Here is an 18,014-nt window from a genome sequence, read left to right on the forward strand (position 1 = left end):
AAACACAGTTTAAATAAAATATGTCTGTAAAAACAGATTTCAAAAACAGAGTGGTTTTTGTTAATCTGTCATTATAGTTTGCCAGTCAAATGCAAAAGTAAGTAATTTATTTGTTTCAAAATTTGTGGTTTATTTCAAAGTATGAGATAACAATGACTTTGGCTAGGTTTTCTGAAAAAACCTTGAGCACTGCCTGAATTGCTCTCCTGAATTACCATCTCCTGATGATACCATGAACAAAGCATTGCATCTGTTGTGTCACCTCTCTCTGATAATTTCTGTGTCAATTATCTTGTTCCTATTTGATTGTTTAGTGTTTTAAAACATAGACAAAATATTTATTGAAATTTTAAAATTTCTTTTATAAATTTTTAGTTCCAGGAGGAATTTATTACACGGTTGTTTCTTAGTATTCAACCCTAATCCCTAGTGTTTTGTAGGGAGAGGGAACATTTTTAAAATTTACATTCCTAGAAGAACTTTCTTCTTTACCTAAATGTGATAACAATTTGCATGACCATCAAAGCTGCTATATACAGGTTGACATTATTCAGTACTCAGATAAGGTAAACCATTTATCACATTTTTGAGCTCTTCAGTCAGTCTACAGCTGAGCAAATTTCTTTGGCTTGCTTTTCCCAGGACAATTATTGCAGATATATTGCCTTCATGGGAGATGTTAACCAAAAGCACTGCTTTCTTTCAGACTTGCCCTGAAAGTCCCTCTTGGCATATAAGAAATATGAAACACATTGTTTAGATTTCACCAAACCTAAATCACCACAAGAAGGATAGAAGGGGCAACTCAAACATTGACTGGAAATTTAAGTTAGGAAAAGGCAAACCACCCAGGAGGGAAGCTTTCCTTAGATATTTTAAAATAATAAATAAAGAACTACTTCTCTTATCAAATGCAATTCTTTCACTTGCCAACCTAGTAGAGTGTAAGGATAATACAGCTGGCTCTTCAAATCTCATAAAATTTGGGAGTTGTTGAATTCAAGCTTTCTAATCCTGTCTATAGCTGCTGTCTACCTGTGAACCTGTTATTGAAAAGAGATCCAGAGGGACCACCCATCCAGAGTCTCTATCACCAAGCAGGGAAGTGCCAAGTTTAACTCTTAGGGGAGCTTTTCACCCCCACAGCATATCCTATGCTTCCATCAACCTACAGGATTGAGTGACAAGAGATTTAATGTTTTGTAATGAGAGGCTAATTCTTCAGGAATTATACTTGGGGGGCAAAGGGGTCTCTACAGCAGAGCTGTGTCAATGAAAATGCCACAACAGTGATATCACATCCAGGTTGCTAAGATTACCACCTACTGTTGTCCCAAAGGTGGAGACCAAGGAATGGAGTTCATAGATTTAGCCATGAGTTCATGTTACAGAATGCAACCATATGTTGGCACTTAGGTTGAGGAAGCAAAACTCTCAGCCATGCAAGGAACTGATAAGACAAAGTGGGGAAGACAGAGATGTACAGATATAAGAATATCACTCTTAAATTTACATAAAGGTCAGGGGGTAAGATTCATTGGATTTCTCAGAGTAAAATAACTCTTCACTTATATATGTTGAAATACCCACAATGCCATATATTCTACAGATCTTAATTTGTAACGTATTATTCGGTACATAATTTACCATGGTAAGCAGAGGCTAGAAAATAAAGTGAAATTGCCTGTAATTGTTTTTAGTATGATTTGTTTGCCTAGATTAAACATGTAGAAAGTTATTTATGATTAAAAACGTGTTGATGGTAAGTTAAATGCACGGTACTCTTGTTGCCTCAGGGTGGGGTGAATGACTATTCTCACACACAAAAGTACTTGACCCAGGGAACACATTCAAAAATTGGGGTCAAATGTGCACCAGCTGAGTTAATTTATAAAAGCCTCATTTGTCAGAAGGAAAAAAAAAAAAGAAATCAAGAAAATGATGGGAGAAAACTCCCAAACTGATGAGATCCTGGATTTGTACAATAGCTTCAGGTGTAAACAACAGCTGCTAAAGCAAAGCATTTCACTACGTCTCAGTAACACAACTTAGAATGTGCTTTAAATCTCCTCAAGTTCAGTTGAATACTCCAGTGTAAAATTCATTACTGAAAACAATGTCAAGCTTTTGTTTCAGTCAGTTCTCCCTTAAATGTTCCATGAACAGTTCTCTTATTTGGTGTTTAAGTTTAGAAAAGAGATCTGTGAAAGGCTGCAAAAGGGTAATTAATAGAACTAGATTGCCAACAGGACAAATACATGGGAAAAAAGAAAGAATGAGTTTAGAGAGTATTTTTGAAAGGCTTTGATTTTTTTTAAGAAAGAAAAATCAGAGCAGCAGAAAAGGTTACAAAATACTGAAAAGAAAGAGGCACTGGATAATCATAGTGACTCATTCTCTGTCCTATAGGTTTAGTGAGTCCATATTTAAAACAGAAATATAATCATTACTACCTTATCTTCACTATATGGAAAAAAACCCATCAGCTATGACTCATATTTGTCTGTTTATATATGTGTTTTAAGACATGAGAGGACATTTCATGCAGGGAATTAAATTTTTTTGTACACTTGATCACATTTTTTCTGACTTTTATTTACCCTTCTGGCACTATGAATGAAAGAATCAGTCTAAAAACTAAAAAAATAGAGCAGAAATTCATGAGATCTGAGTTAATAATTTTCTCTAATGTTTCAAGGGAGTAATACTTCTCTAAAATTACATGAATACTGAGAATTCAACATCTTTTGGTGACCACTACATGCTTTGCTTGTGGAATTTATACCAAATTTTAAGATAAATTCTTTGTGACTCTACCCTGTAACATTTTCCCACCTACACAATGAAGCCAACCCAGAGAGCAATGCCCCATATTATTTCCACACTGCATGCTACATATAATTTTAGTTAAAACAGCTTTAATAAACACTTAAATAGTGTAATAAAATCACACAAGCATCCACAGGTGTGACTTTTTCCTTGTGAAACAGATGTAACAGAATCTGACTATTTTTCTTCTACATTTTCTTACCTGGTCATAATCCAGTTGAGGAGGCATGAAATCAATGCATCTAGATTTTAGACACCTTTAATCTAGTAAATGAAGGCTAAAAAAAATCACATTCAATAATATAGTTTCAACGCAGATAAATTAATACAATAGGTTTATGATTTAGTCCAGGCCATATATATATATATATATATATATATACAATATATATATATATACACATACACACTCACACTGCAGCAGTTACTGAAATGTTAAAACTAGATAATAGTTTTAATGAAAATAACTACATATATATATTTCAATTGTGCATCTAAATTCACTATGGATACGGGCCATTCATTCAATTTGGATGTAGTTCTCATTTTGTGACCCTATCAAGATTTCATTTTTTTTTTCTTTTGGTTGGTGAAAAATAGCAATAAAACTGAAACATAACTGCAGGCATTTGAGATTAGATGTGGGTAGTGTTGCCTTCACACTGAAATAATGCAAAAAATATACTCAAGAGGACTTGATTTTATGAAGATAACTGTGCTATAACTCATGTCTTCTACAAATTTTACACATTTCTCCTCTTTCTCAAGATATCTATGATTTACAATGCATTCTAACTCCCTTTGGATTAGTATACTTCCAAATCCATCAAACCTGAGAGGCCAAATTTAATGCATTACTTCCAGACCTGGTGTATTCAGCATTTAAGTGGGATAAAGGAATAAGACAAAAGGAAATATCATCAGTGACATTGTACAAGCAATTGCCCCATAACCTGGCCAGGGGGTGAGTGATGCTGCCCTTCAACAAGCTATTGAATAATATCAGGGTCATTGCCCTGATTCAGGAAAAAAACCCCACCAACAACAAAACCGTGTAATTTTAGGACAATGAAGAGTAACACAGGCGTTAAAATTGCAACAGAATATGAAACTAGGAAAACCTAATCATATGCATCCTGTATTCTGGATTACAGAGAGAGAAATAATTACTCTGGTCATCCAGTTGTGGTACCACCTCATCAGAGATCTATTGGAAGAATAGATTTTTATGGATAGAACCATTAAAGCCCAGAGACAATGCAAAGGTCTTTGACATGTCTACCTATTTTACTATGAGCCATGGCATTAAGGACTCAGTACATGCACTAATCTTTTAATTTTACCTTGAAATTACTTTCTTCTTACTAAATGTTCTAAAATTGTGTTAGAAGAGTACTAATAATTTTGAACATGTCCATGTTATGTTTGCTGAGCCTGTGAGACTTGAGGCCATTCTCTCCTCTCTTTGGAAAGACTTCCCAGAGTTCATGAGAATCTTGGTTCCTCAGAGTACCCTCCAAGGATGGAAAAAAAAAGCTGAAGCTTTTTGAGCTGAAGTGGGCAAAGGAGAATATGTGCTGCACCTCTCCAATCATTACCAAGATGTCTTTCAGCTATGACTATAGTGTAACCCTAAATTTACTGTCTTATTAAGTACAATTTATATTTACTGTACATTTAGATTTAATAGATGGTGATGTGAGGGGTCTTATTTGTATCTGTTCTGAATTTAAATAATTGGCAATGGCAGTTTGCTGAAACACGTAAAAAGCAGTAACAATAAAATGATGAACGATAATTCACTTTTGTAAAGTTAGAATTACTAAATGTGACTTTGGAATTAGAAATAAAGTTTTAATTGTTTTAGAATAGCTCATAAGAAATGCCAGGTTTACTATTACTTTTCTTTTCCATAGATAAACTTGCTTACATCCAGATCTACACACCTTTTTCTATATTAATTTGGCGCTATCATCTGAAGGAAATGCAAAACTGAAGATGAAAATTTATATACTCTATTGGTTATATAAAATACGCTCATTTTTTTAAAAAAAGTATTTCACATTCTAGTTGTGTCTGACTTAATTTATTATGCTATTACCTATTGTAGACAGGTAGTGGTATAACAAAATGTACAGGAGTAACCTCAATAACTTTTACTGCTGATGGTCTTCTTTTTACAGTCATATCTAAGCAAAGTTCTCCTTACATCTTTCCTTCAATAAGAGTGAAGAGAAGCAGAATATCACAAACAATTATAGGAGCTCATTTTAAAGTCATAAGGTAACATTTTGAAGTCTGGTAAGATATAGAGTGAAGCCTTGCTGAGGACTTTTGTATTTGGCTTCAGAAGGAAAGAATTTAATACCAGACCTTTTACAGATGTCTATGTATGTCACAAATAAAGAGATGAGAGAATAAAAACAGCATAAAACTTGAATAAAAAAAATTATGCTTGTGAAAGAAATGCAAAGGTTTATTGTTAAATTCCTTTCAAGTGTTCATACCTGGGTTTTGGAGAAATGTCTAGAAAAATTAGCTTTTGATCTATAAATGCTTATGTGAAATTCATGTCCCTGGGTTTTGTTTTGTTTTGGTTTTTTTTGGTTGTTTTTTTGTTTTTGTTTTTGTTTTTGGTTTGGTTTTGGTTTTGTTTTTTGTTTGGGTTTTTTTTGTTTGTTTGTTTTGTTTTTTTGGTGTTTTTTGTTTGTTTTGTTTTTGTTTTGTTTGTTTTGTTTTGTTTTGTGTTTTTTTTTAAATACAGAAAAATTTGTAAAATGGTGTAAAATCTAAATGCCTTTTTCTTTTGCAATGGGATATAATTTCTGATATCTAAAAATAAATTTTTATTTGGAAGAAAATAATTAGAGAATCACAGATCTAAGTGAACATCAGAAAAAACCCTTTTAATTTGACCAAGCTTAGACTTGAGGTTTTACATTCAAATATGAAAATTGAAAAAGTAAGATGGTAGAGCAAGATTTTGAAGGAGAAACAAGAAAAAGTTTTAAAATAATGTAAAAAACTTTAGATTTTCTACATATCTATAGCAAAGCAATTGATTTTTACTGTTCAGAAGAACTACATGTAGTTAAGATACAGTGCATCATGAAAATAAAGAATTTGAGGTTAGGAAAACCTCCAGATAATTTAGTAACTATTCAAATTTGCAAACTTTCATTATACATGCACCCATGATGTTTTTTTGAAGGCAAGTGTAAGCCCTTTTCTTTTAGAAGTTTCATGCCCACTGAATACTCCACAGCATTGTTTTGCCTACTTACCTATTGCAGAAGCCTGAAATGCATCCCTCTTAATGTCTCCAAAGTAAAACTATACTGATAAATTAAATGGTACCAAGAAACATTTCCAAGCACTTGTAGTGGTGTGGTTTTGGTTTTGTCAGTTTAATGATTGCATTTATTCTTTGTTCTTATACCGCTCTATGTAAGTTATAATGGTTTGTTCTTTGTAGCCCTCTATAGTTTACCCCGATTACAGTTATCCATCAACCCTCTTTTATGTAACCCCCAGGTCCTATTTGTCACTTCGAGGCCTCACCCGGGGTCTAGAAAGTTCCAGTGAGGTCGTCAAGTGATTGGGCAGGATCCTGGCTGTTCCCTCCTTCCCCCCTTTGGTTGGTTCCCCTGTTTGTCCTTCATATGCAGAGCCGCTCCCCACCTTTACCTGATTGGTCCCTTGTTCTACCCTTCCCCTCTCTCCACCCCCCATACCTAAGCTGTTGCACCAGGGTGATACGCGCTCTGTCGAGGCAGATTCCCTGGAGGTGAGGTGTTCCCTTGTCAGGCGCCAGTAAACTCTAGTGGCAGAAACCTTGACAGCATCCTCCCTTCATTCCTCAGACGTGGGACACACTCACAGTGCAAAGGGCTCACAGGATCAGCAAGGTAGATCTGTCTACTGAGCTGTACCTTCTCTGCAGCCAATGTCAGGGCAAGCCAGGCAAAGCGGGATGAGATCCCGAGACACCGCGACACCGCAGCACTGAGAAGCTCCAACATTCATACTGTTAAATTTTCAAAACTTGATTTAGAAAAATTAGAACTGTCCCAAATATCTTCTCAGCATAGCTCAGAAGACAACAAGAAAATCCAATATTTCTAGTTGGCATTTTGCATTCAAATACCTTAAGATAATGAGAATTTCTCTTAGTATTGATTGAAGTATTTTGATGGAGCTTGGAGTCAGGACTAGAGAATCCTCTCTCCATATTTAATATGTTGCTATAGAGAGAGCTTCAGAGTCTTAACATTAATAGTTTCAGCTAGAAAAGGGATATAGTAAAAAACAACTGATGCAGAAGTAAAACTAGCAGTCTGTTCTTCGCTGATGGAATAATGTTCAAAAAATTTAACAAAATAAACACACGGGATGGTACTGAGTGAGATAATGAAATTATAGAGCAAATGGAATCACAATGTTCAAATGCTGGGTTTTCTAGTTCTAAGTAAATAATCAGGAATGTCTTTTGGAGAAACAGACTTTACATGGAATAAATTACGAGCAGGCTCAATATGTAACAAAATATTTTCCCTGTGCTCCAAATATTATTACGAATCTATTCATAAACCTTGTTTTTACAGTCAGCCTCAAAGTTTGAGTGGATCTGGGTTATTTTTCAAGGGCTTGTGTACAATAAGAATTTTTGAACAGACAGAAATTTCGCATGCATGTTTTCAAAAAGCAAAGAACTCAAAACTGGCATTTAGGATCCAACAGAAACTGATAAATATGCTGCACAGAAAGAAATTCCCCCCTGCCCCAAAAGATGACTATCAGTTAAAAGCATTGAAAATGTTAAAATCAATTAAGGGTTCCAATCAGTGTCTTAAAGGCCATTGTACCATCAAAGAAACAAAGAAATATCATGGAAAATATGTAAACTATTAAATGACCTTTCCCTTTGTAGTCTCCCAGCTTGTGGCCATCATCAGTTTAGAGCATTTTTCACAGGGCTAAAGTTTGGTTATAACTATATTAGCTGAGAGTGCTTCTGACAGGACAATGAACAGCAGTCAACTGCCAGATGTAGCATCTCCTGGTTTTCTACAGGCTGTTGATGACTCCTCTCACAGAAATCCATGACCACCAGCTAGAGTTCACAGCTTTTAGAAAGCTGTAGATGGTTCCAGGCATCACCTATATTTTTATTATTTTTATTTATTTTTGTTCTTTTTAAGGTGGGTTTTTAAAAATAATGTCTGGGAAAATGAGTATGTTTATGTGTGCCTGCCCATTAAAAAAAAAAAAAAAAAAAAAAAAAAAAAAAAAAAAAAAAGCCTATCTTGCTATAATGTCATCTGCAATTTCTTGTTGTAAGAAATTGGGCTGAATTTCCCATTTTTTCTTTCTGCATCCTAGACTATCATCATCAGCTTAAAGAAGGAGCATCCTAAAATCCTTCCATACAAAACTCCACCTTACAAGGAATATTTTTGTATTAGAACATTTAATACAATATATGACGTTACCACCTAATGATCTATAACATTCACTGCCGAAGGCACTAAGCCTAATGCAAATGAGAATAAAATCTTGACTTTTATTCTGAGTTGAAATAATAGAATGAAACTTTTGATTACTATTAATTTTAATCAAGCAAGTGTAAACAAAGGTGTCTTCCTGGAATCTATTTAGACTTTAAAATTTACCACAACATTTAACTGTGCTTGTACGTGGTTGGACTCGATGACCTGAAAGGTCATTTTCCAACCCAAGTGAATCAATGATTCTACACCATCGTCTTTGATCCTGAATTCAAATGATTAGCACATTGAATGAAATAATGCTATGACATCTCATTACAAAATAAGACCAAACCCTGATTCTGATTTTTTTTGTGAATTTTTTTTGTGATTTTTTTTTTCTCTCAGATGCAATGATCTGGAAAAGAAAAAAGCAGCAAGGTATAATTTCTGATTATCATAAGAATGTGATTTCGCTCTTTAACACTAAGTAGTTTGTATATTGCTATCATCTCAATACATCATCATTAATTGACTCTAGGCAATTCATAATGTTACATAAATAAAATCCATTAATGACTTGGACACAGATTCTTAAAAGCACTTGGGCAAGTTAAATCTTCTGGATTGTAGAGGGAATTGCTATTCCTTTTTATAGTCCTGTATAAATAACTGTAAAGTTTGAATACCTATCCAAATTTAATTTGCTTTTACTTCCAAATCACACCTTCCATTAACTCAACTAGAGCTCTGCATATATAACTATCCCAGTGGTTTCCATCTAAACTATCAAATTAAGTATGCACTGTGATGAAGTTTGGATTATTCCATCCTTAGATAAACGAATGCATGGAGATAAGAAAGTGTGAATCAAAACTGGTGTAATCTCTGACTAAACCAGAACTACAGCAGTGAGATCAACATACGCTTTGTGGGAGGTTTGGGTGATAAATGAGAGTTCAGAATTTTAGTACCAGAAATTAAACTGAGGCCTTTCATTCTTGTGAAATGATACTATGGTACTTCCTCAACAGGAATGAAACAAATGGATATTCAAATGCAGTAAAGTGGTTGTACATGAATGCATGTTCTGTGCTAGAAGAGTGCACATTTGCCAGCCAATCAGAATGGAGATTTCAACCTTGATATTCTCTCTCTAATGCAGAAAATAATGAATCTGTCATATGAACTTGAGTAGAGAGGTTAAAGCTCAAGCTCATTCCATATGTTTGTTGCATATTCCAGAGGGAGTTGAGATAAGTAGCTTTTCCTTATTAGAGCCAGATTCCATTTCACCTAAGCCAGGTTTTGTTTGTGCTAAAATGAGAAAATCCACATCTATTTGCCCCGGTTGTCTCTAATTTTATCTGAATCTATTTCACTCTCATCACCCGTCTTCAGTCAGTGCTCCCAAAGGCCAAGGCATATCAACACCATGAGAGCAGTGTCTTGCAAGGTCTACAATTATCCAATGACTTGGTATGGCAGGCTAATGGCATTAAATTGCAGCTATATCCTTTCAACTGGATTCCCCAGCTCTAAATAATCAACATCACAAAGGGTCAGGTTCTCAGTATTAATTCTCTCTGGGCAGTCAGAATGAGTCCTGTATCATTCTCACAGCACCGTATTTAGTATAACTCAGTGTTTGAAAACCATTGTATTTTAAGATCAGCTACTCTGATTTTTGGGCTCCTCACAAAAAACAATACTCTTCTTTCAGCCTTAAATTTTAAGCTAATTACAATTATGACTTGCCTAGGCTATAAAATGGCCATTAGACAAAGGCTGCATAGCCGGAGATAAGTTTGCCAGCAAACCCTTAAGGAATGAAAAGCAGAAACAGGATTCATGCAGCACCTGAGAAACTGTTCCCAGCTATTACACATCTATCTCTAATTGATATTTTAATCTCTAAAAGAGTTTTTAGTCTCTGCTATTGTTAACCTTTCAAAACTTCCAATTACTCTATAAAAGGATGTAGTTAAAGATACTGAAAAAAAGTTCCAATAATTGCAAGTGAATAACTTAGACGTTTTTAATACAAAATAGGATCACAATGAATTTCAAAATTTCCTTAGAATATTCCAGTAACTTTGATATCCAAGTTATTTTCCAGAAAATATGAATTTACTATATGGTAAATTAGATTTCTTTAGTAGTCCTAAGCCATCTGCTTCACAAAATCATTCAGAACAACCTTTAAAATTTCTGCATAAATCGTGAGTAAATATAAAAATAATTATACAAATGAGTAGGCATCTATGAGCAAACTGTTAAACAGAAAGTTTCAATTCATTTAGGCAGATGCCAATGTACTAGAAATTTTGTGGCAAATTTGTGATTTTTAAATTAAAATTTTAAGAAATAAATATACCCTAGAACTAAGGTGATTGTGGTAGTGATATTAAATTAAACACCTGAAACACTGGCATGCATGCAAAAAGATTTTAGAATTTTCTAATAGAGAACACCCAGTGGTTCAGTACAAGTTTTGGACTTTAATTTGGGGATGCTCAGAATCATTTGCTGAGTGTCAGCATAAAAAATTTAGTGTTGTCATTTAAGTATTCACCAGAATTCTGAAAAGAATCCGAATATATAAGATGCCTTGAGGAAATATGTTTAAATAATTTCAGAAAAAAATAGTTATTTTCTTCCTCAAAACAACTTAAATTATTAAAAAGCACTACAATAGAACGGAAAGATTTTTTTAACTGCTCAGATATTTAACCTTACAGATGTATTTCCTAAACTGCTTAAATGCCTGTGCACAAAAGCTAAAGCCTAAAACAGAGCCTGGAAGAAAACAAAGAGAATATACTCCTATATCATCTTTATCTTCTTCAGGAGAGAACCACCTTGATTTGGTTTTGTTTATGCAACTATTTTCTTGTTTGTATCTTTTAAATCCAGAATAAATAAGAAATCACTAAAACATGCCAGAACAGTGTAGTGGGTATATATATAGCAAGTAAAGGTCTCAGTGGGATGAGAAATAAAGCAGTAGTACAAATCACTTGACATAATTTTTTAGCAACTCAGTTTTTTTGAGTGTAGGGAGGTCTAAACCAGCTTAAAACCAGTTTAAACCAGTTGATTCACTATGACAAAGGATAGTTTCACAGCAAACACACGTATATCTTCTAGAAAAATAATGTCTTGATGGCAGTTGTTGCAGCTGAATGGTATTGTGACATTAAATAATAGACAATTGAATTAAAGTATTTGTTATTCCCTTTTAGCAACTCCTTGGCTACCTGGAAAACCTCTATAAGTGATTCTCTCATCAATCTTACTGTGAAAAGGGAGATAAGGAAAATGAAAAACCCACACACCTGCATTCTGGAATTGAGCTGTCTGAAAAAATGAAGGGAAGAGCAAACAGCAGCTACAAAGCAGGAGAACTTCTCTTCAATTATGTAATAAATCCAAAGAAAATGACAAGAGGATGAGAGGCTGCACAACTCAGGAGGAAGAGATAAAACAAGAAAAGCAAGAAATAAAGACATTATGTGACCATCTAGGTAGAGGTATGTTAACACCTTGGGAGGAGGAAGGAAGCATTAGGAATCATTCCACCCACTAGCATTTATTTCTCAAATTGCAGGTTTGGTGTTAAAGGAATTTAGAACATCCATTAGCCCTTCACAAGAAGAACAGATAATGAATTACAAATGCCAGGAAAGCAGTGAAAGGAAACCAATATTTTTAGATCTAATTTAAGGATATATGCTATAGTTCAGATCGTGGAACATCTTACATCAGATGAGTTAAAGATGTAGATTTTGGATCTTCTTATTCAGGCTGATTAATATTGCTTAATTGAAATCTGTAGTGCTGTTAGGGATTTTAATTTATGTTTTTAGAATCAGACCCAATAAAAACTAAATAAAACTGTTATTTTTATCCAAGGGGTGACACAGAGACCTTTTTATTTTAACTTAGTAACAGTGGAAAAGTATACATAAATTCACCATTAAAGCAATTTTTTTTCTGTAAAAGGAAAAATATGTCTCTAATGGCTCACTGTAATGAAAAATAGGCACAAAAATAAATACTTGACTAAATTCTTCTATCACACTGACCCCACAAAACTAGTGGGGGTTCTGCTGCAAGAGACAGAATTTAATGCATTACATTAATGAATGATAGAAATTTCCTTCCCTTGTCTCTCTTGTTCTGCTCTTGTATTACTAGGTTTTTAGTTGTGCCTTTTCCATTTTTTTGGTCTTTGAAAATGCTGATAGAGTTTTCTGGGAAAGCAAACTGCAACCCCACTTCACTATTCACAAAGAACATACATTTGTAACATCTCAGCAAAAAAGATCCAGTATTTGGCTCAAGCTATAGAGCTTTTGGGGGTTTTTTTCTAGTTCTTAATGTGCTGAGTTTGCTGCCTTGAATGGTGGCTGTCAAGCACATGGGGATTCAACATTGTAAATCAGGCCCAGAGAGAAAAGCAAGGGCTACTAGCTGGTGGATTGCATGAACAGAACTGTTTAGCTGCCCTAAACTCTTCAAAAGAGATTTTAAATTCAACCCCAGTTATGTGTTATCCCAGTCCAGAAGAGTGAATTTCACCCTCAGGGAGTGTATACTAGCTCATATAGTAGCTTTATTGTGGAAAGTTCACTTCAGACTCAATTTACAGTATTCCCCTTCTCTCTTCTTGTCTCCCCTTCCTATCCTCAGGCCAACAAAAGGAAATCTGGTTTATATTTCTCAGCACAAGATTTTTTTTCACCTCTGACACACAGGGAACAATCCCTCCATGCAGAGGGCTGTTACCAGCAGTGCCACACTTCTCGCCTCGCGGGCGAATCCCTCATGGTCCGCCCAGCTCACAACCACATCAGCCACACCTCTCCTGATAAAGGCTTATCAGAGCTTTCATTCAGGCTAATGAAAAAACGCACAGGATCATAATTCTTTACTTAAATGGAATCTTATCTTTCCAAAATTATAAGGCACGCTTCTCTAAAGTGGATGGTTTCTGCTACACATCTCTGTGTAACCAAGTGTCAGAAATCAAAGATGGAATAACTTTCTGTAAATGCTATGCCTCAGAATCAACTTTACTTCAGCAGTAGAACTTTAAAAATGTAACAGCTGAGTTAAATATAAGCAAATGGAAATTACCAGTTAATCAAGCTTCCAGGACTAATCAGTGACAGCATGTTAAAGGAAACTAAAAAGTGGTGATAAACCCTATTCAAACTTCATTTTCAAAGGTGTCTTAGCCTGTGGAGGTGTGTTAATTGAAAATTCACGTGGATGACTTGATCCATGTTGGATCCTAATGGAATTTACCTTAAACTCCATAATGAAAGTGGTGTTCCACAGGCTTTTGTTATGTGTTTGAAAAGGAAACACGTTCATAAACTTCCATATAATTCTGTAGAATCACAAACCTATGAGTTAAAAAAAACATTCATGTCACTAATAATTCAAGACAGACCCTATTTTTTTGGTTCATTATAAAACCATGCTTACCCTTGCTTCAGCACAGAACCAGCTTCCAGATAACCTCAGTCTAGCCATTCCAAATTTTGCTCATTTTATGTTGCCTTTTCAGGCATTGGGGAGGCTCAAGTCCCATAAACGTTTATGCTCATGCGTAGCTTTCTGCAAATGGGTTTGTAAATGGCCTCTTTGAAACCATTCCTATTTTTAAAACTGTGCGTAGTAATGCAGTTGGATTAAATATCATTGTTCTAAACACTATACAGGCAACTTCTCCTCAAGGGTATATAAGCCAAATAGACTAAACAGACAGTCTTGGAGAGGAATCAGAGGCATAACAACCTGTATTTAGCTTATAACATTGCTACACTTCCATGTATGAAAGCTTGACTTGTTTTTCTTTAGAATTTTTAAGCCTTGGTCTAAAGCAGTCTGACTACTGTCAGAAAACTCTGTTTGAAAGTAGAATCAAGAGATTTTTCCAAGTTGCTAAAGCAGCTCCCTGGCACAGCTGGGAATAAGGCTGAATTTTCTGGAGCTCTATTTTATTAGCGTGCTCCCAACTTTGACAAATTACTGTTCTGGTGATAAGCACTGTAATATTAAGCAAATACATTCCTGTAGGGGCAAGGCTTTTTTAAAATCTGAGGCTTTGCACTGTTATTGATATTAATCTTGCCAGTGTCTCCAAGTCCACAGCATCTTTCAGTTGCATCAGACTTACATTTTCACCTCTCAGATGCTGACTATGCATAAAAGTGAGTCATCTTTTCCTGCATATGCTGGGTTAACTCTGGCTAACACACTCCTAAGCTGTTGCTCACTCACTTTCTCCTTCAGCAGGAGCAGGCAGAAAATGGGAAGAACACGGAAGAGCAAATACATTAATTGAGATAAAGATAGGGAGGTCACTTACCAGTTACTGTCAAGACAAAAGAGATTGATTTGGGGAAAATTACCTTTATTGACAATTAAAATAGATAGGAAATAAAAAGACAAGCATTGAACCAGTATCTTTCCTTCCCCTTTTCCTAGTCTCAATTTCACTCCATTCTTGTCTTCTCTCAGCCCTTCTGAACAGCACAGGGTAACAAGAAACAGGGGTTATGGTCAGTACATAGAGTTTTATTCACCTGTTCTGCTTATCCATGGGCTCCAGTCCCTCAGGGACCATCCAAGTGCTGCTATGTAGGGTCTTTGGTGGACCATGATGGACACCTCCACCAATGCCATGGAGCACCACCTCCTCTGACCATGGTGTTCCCTCTGCTGTTTCTCACTCTTTTTGCTTCTCCTGCCTGTATGGATTTTTCTTATATAAAATATGTTTTCCCTGTTTGGCCAGGGGGCTCAGCTGTGCTCTGCTCATTGGAGCTGATTGGGATAAGGTGACTGTGCTGCAGGACAACCCCATCTTCTCCTCACAGAGACTGCAGGCCTGCAACCCTCTTGAAGTTAATTTTGAGATGTGTTAGATTTACTACTAATTAATGGAACAGTACAAATAAATATATTCTTCCAGCTAGTACACTGCTAGTACATTTCCCTTTGTACACTGCAGAGTCAACTTATGCTGAGGTCAACCAGACAGCTAGGTAGGTCATTTGATAATCCCCTTTTCATTCTCCTTTTCTTTTATAAAGTCATTCAGAAGAACTCTTCCAACACTCCCTCTCAAAAAAACCCTAAAAATCTGGAAAAAAATTACCTCAACCAACCGAATAAAAAATTCATGACACAAAAATCAGTTTCAAATGAGTGCAAATGTTGAGGATTTTCACCTGTCTAAACAGATATCTACATATCAATAGCTGAAAACCTGGTAATGTTTTCAACAACTAAAACTTGCTATTGTACATCAGATAAGACTGACTAGATGTAATGGATAAATTATTCAGAAAGTTAAGATGGAAATGACAACGAAGATCATTCAAAGACTGAATATGATGTAATTTTCTTTCAACTCTGTTTAAAAGTTTTAACAATGCAGTGTTAAAATGAGAGCAATCTGATCCTACATGTGTTGAACTTTTTGACATAATGAATTCCATAAATAGAAATCACAATACTGAATGTTGACATATGATCAAGTCATATATTTGATGCAACTGAAAATACATCATGACAAAGCTGAAAGCAGATAAAAAGCTTTATTTAATTGCGTACATCAGCTTACAAATACTCTAATTTATGTTTCGCTCCAGTAAGCCCTGACCTGATTTCATATTTCATGTGAGAAATAAGTTGTTTTTTTCAGAAAAATTACACCATTTTCAAAAGATTTCATCAAAACCAGATATGAAATATTTGTTTCAAAGACACTGTGTCTTGATTCAGTGACTATGTGTGTCTTCCAGTATAGGTATTAGGAAAGGAGATGATGTGCTTTCTTCAAAACCTAACTCTTCTTTTTTTTTTTCTTTTCTTTTCTTTTTTTTTTTTTTTTTTTAATTTCATATAATAGTGGTATTTATATATGGTTATCCTAGATAAAGCAGTGGAATAGATATTCGCCTGTTATAAGTAGGCTTGAATAGATCATTAAAGCCTTCCAAGGATTGCATTTGTTAGGTTAGGGTCTAAATTTGAATTATGTCAGTTTTATATTTAAATCTATCAAAAATAAAAAAGCACTGAAATGAAATGCACTGTACTGCAAACACTATTTTAAACACAGGTCTGTCTGAATAATATCGTTCATGTCAAGCAAGCAGAATTATGCCTATAAGACAAATAAATATGATTTATTACCAGTTTTCCCAAAACATTTATTAAAATACAACTCTATTTCTTGTTTTTCAATTAAAAAAATAACTCAAAAAAGAGAACTTCCACATTTGTCCATTGAATCCAGCAACTAGACCCAGAAATACCATCATGTCCCCAAATGCTTTATAACTAATTATTGCTGCTATTTTACATTACACAGCTATCAAGGATTGAGGGGATTTGAGGGGAAGAAAAGAGCAGAGATAAATGTTTGAGTAGAAGCAAGTGTCCAGGACTGCTTTTTCCTATGTCAGTGACCTCTTAGCTGTTCTTCTGACATCACAAATCCCACAGTGCTCACTGCAGAGTACTCCACCCAGAATGGGGCCCTGCAGAATATCCCTGTTCAGAACAACCCTCAAACATCAGCACATTTTACATGGATTTGGTCAGGAGGGCATCAGTCCCTTGTCTCAGTGCTGGATAAGGACACTAAACACCAAGCTATTATGGAGTAAAGTGGTGGGTAGATAACATGTTATAAAACAAACATCCTGGCCTGCACTTTTAAAACTTAATTGCAATCCTCTTTCCTTGGGAGAAATTTCCCTACTCCTGTTTCCCATATCCTGTTAGTTAGGCTGCACGACCAAAGGAGAAGGAATCAAGAATCAAGGCACACAACTTTGATGCTGTATGCAAATTTGATGTTTCTCTTTTCATGAATGGTCTTAAAAGGCAACTCTGAAGGATGGCACAGCCAAGTGGAAGGAACACTTCCATGATTTTGAGATTCTGCTGCTGCAACTCACTGTGAAGGTTGTTTGGCCCAAATCCACAAGGGTATTGGATTGATTCTCATTAAAAAACAACTCTTTTAAATAATGATGAAATGATTGAACCTTTTGCAGATTTTGGACCCCACTTCTTCCAAGGGTGTCAGCCTACTAAGCACTGATTTATGACAGCTGAAATTTTGTTGGATTTTAGACCTAATGCCCTACTAATAGGATTAAATTTTGTCAATATATATTAATCCATATTGCTTTACACTGGAGCATTGATGATGTGGTAGATATCACTTCTATTTGGGGAGCACAAAAAAGTGCTAAATACTGTCATCCCACTGAGTGTTTTCAGTGAGTTTCTAACCTCTTTTACACAAGGGATGGTTTCCTCAATAACTGATATTATTTTTAGAGGTTAGAGCACCTGTGTGTCTATGTAGGCTCAAACTTTTTGTTTTTATTCTTCAGCATTAAGAGACATCTTCCAGCATGTCTTCTGGAGTCAGGCAGAAAGTAGGGCTAGTTCTCCAACAGAGGGAAAGAACTGGCAAATAACCACAGCCATGTCAGCAGATTCAAGTCCTAAATTTCCAGGCTGCTACAACAACTAAAAACAACATATCCATTTCACCCATGCTCTATCCTGAAGGTTCAGGAGGTGAGAGGCAAATCTTGCTATGTATAAACAGTCATCTACAGTATATTTGACAAAGAAATTTTATTGTCTTAACATGGC

Source organism: Zosterops lateralis (assembly GCF_965231275.1).
Source record: "Zosterops lateralis genome assembly, chromosome: 4".
Taxonomy (NCBI): Eukaryota; Metazoa; Chordata; class Aves; order Passeriformes; family Zosteropidae; genus Zosterops; species Zosterops lateralis.